Genomic DNA, 2780 nt, shown 5'->3' on the forward strand with positions numbered 1-2780 from the left:
ATATATATATATATATATATATATATGTAGGTGAATGAATAAACCTATTGTTTGAAGGTTATCCTAATGATGACTCCTAATAATTGGGGACATGGATTCTCAACTTGCCATCTCTTGTCACCAGGTAAGGCTACCAGTTACAGTCCTGGGTTACATTGATTTTTAACTGTTGAACAAGCCAATCCCATGGAAATTCCCCGATATCACAGGCGGATACTCAAACAAAAGGTGTCTCTCTCCAAACTGATAACAGAACCTTGTTGCCAAGGATAACACCTATAAAACTTACCAAACATGGAGAAGTGGAATTTGTATTTACATGAAGATCCCACCCCTATGTTCTATTTTATTTGGTGCAGAAAGGTGCTCTTTAGGCTACCAAGAGAGAAACATGGACACTAACCCATCCACAAAAGCGTTGACTAACAATCCGTCCTACATACAAAATGTGATACCGACATACAAAATGTGGAGTGGCACAGAACTTGTGGGTGTAGCCCATCAGTGTCTGACTTGATTTAAGGCCCACTCCATTAGAAAGAGCCAATTGCCAACATTTCTGGGGAAATCAGAAAGGCCGGGGACCTAGGATAAAACTAAGTACTAATTGTCTAGAAAAATAAAGTGATTCTGAATGATATTCTTCTACGCTCATAGATCCATGTCTTATCTAGTCATCACAATAGAGGCTTCCTCTGGCATCAGATAGAACAAGGATAACAAGGCCATCTGAATTAACTAATGATGGAACAAATGTGCTCACAGTGATGGAAGCAGCAAGTACAGGGCCTACACGGGTCTGCCCCAAGACCTCTGAATATATGTGATAGCTATTAGCTTACTATATTTATTGGATCATTGACTGAGTGAATGGAACTCATTGTTGTGCAAGTTCTTAGGTCTCTTTTCCTCCAGTTGGGTTATCAAGTCCAATTTCAATATAGAAGTTTTTACTTTACATTATTATATTTTATTTTGTCCTGTTTGGTTATTATCACTTAGAAGTCTGTTCTATTCTAATAAGGGACAGTGAATGGATCTAGAGATGAGAAGACTAAGGGAAGTACTGGAAGTAGAGAGAGGGGAAACTATAATTATGTTATATTGCCTGAAAAAAATTATTTTCAACAAAAAAGAAAAATGAAATGTTATATGCTGTAACAAAATAAGTAAACATATATAAATATGTAAACATATATATGTTTACAATAAATATATATAATAATAAATGTGTGCTGTATATAAACATATACATTTATGAATATATATTTATATTATGTATATATACCTTTATATACTAAATGAATACCAGGAATATTCCTGTTTTTTCTTCTATTACCTGAACAGTAAGGCAACACATTTAAGAGAGTAAATAGCAATGCTGGGGACAAGTGATCAAAAGTATAGTTACAAACTTGTGAATGAGACAAATTAGTGAACTTGCCAAAAATAAAAATATGGATTAGCTATTTTGCCTTAATTTACATACTAAAAATAAAATGTGTAGCAGGTTAATAAGCATTATTTTAAACTATTATTTTCTACCAATGCATGATAATGTATATTTTATTAGATAATATTTTATTTTACATTGATTAAGTGTTGCCAAATTGTAAAATGGTGTAACAAAGGTAAAGTTAAAATGGAGATACTTTGTAAGGCAACTGGCTTTGGATTAATTTAATAAAAGATAAAAAAATTAATAAAATAAAATAGTTATGCTCCCTATTTTAACAATTTAAAGAGATGAAAATTGTTTTATACAGAGAGTTATTGGATAAGATCCCAGAGCATGGAACTTAGTGCTTATTATTACAAATGAGCAACACTTGTTTTTTTTTCTAATTAGCTAGATAGCAATATGAAAGAGCAGAACAGCCAATTTTAGACTAGAGAGAACATTTCTGACCAAGCTAAGACATATTCTAAAGCATTAAACATAACTTCTTAAAATAGATCTATTTGTTACCTATATAGAAAAGGAGCTAGTTGCTACATTTCAACAAAACAGTGGACAATTCAAAGGTACAATTAAACACTTCCTGTTCCATCAAAGACTGTAATCTGCCATTATGCTGAACTCTCAGGAAGTTACTCCATGTCCCAGTGTAGGAGAATGCCAGGGCAGGGAGGCAGGAGTAGATGGGTGGGTGGGGGAGCATATTCATAGAAGCAGGGGGAGAGAGGATAGGGAGTACCCAGAGGGGAAACCAGAAAAGGGGATAACATTTGAAATGTAAATAAATAAATCCAATAAAAAATTCATTTGAGATTTCCAAGAGTAGTTTCTCATTTTTGTATTTCACTGTAATTATGGCTGTAATTTTTATTTGTCTTTTAAAGTAGGAATGCCTATCCTATGATATAAATATAATAACTTTGACTAATATTTTGTAAAGGTTTCCTTAAGGCAATCCTGCATGTAAAATATTTTTGAGGGCTTTATGAGTAATTCTTAATATGAATCATTTATTATAGCAATTTAACTTAACTCAATATAACACTCAACCTCCTTATGACTGAGTGAATATTTGACACTACATGACTAAGTGATAATGTAATTAATACCAATATTTAAAGCAATATAAAAATATTTCATGGTATAATTGATCCATATTTATTGGGTTTGAATTCTTATTAATCATAATATTGTTCCTCTAATTTTAATTCCTTTTTATGACCCCATTTCCAAAGGACTAGTTGCTCATTGATTTGTGACATGGCTAGATCACTTGTTTTGGAAAACAGAATATAGGAAGAAGACTTCCAGGCCTGTGTTC

The sequence above is a fragment of the Mus pahari genome, chromosome X (genome assembly GCF_900095145.1).
Source record: "Mus pahari chromosome X, PAHARI_EIJ_v1.1, whole genome shotgun sequence".
Lineage (NCBI taxonomy): Eukaryota > Metazoa > Chordata > Mammalia > Rodentia > Muridae > Mus > Mus pahari.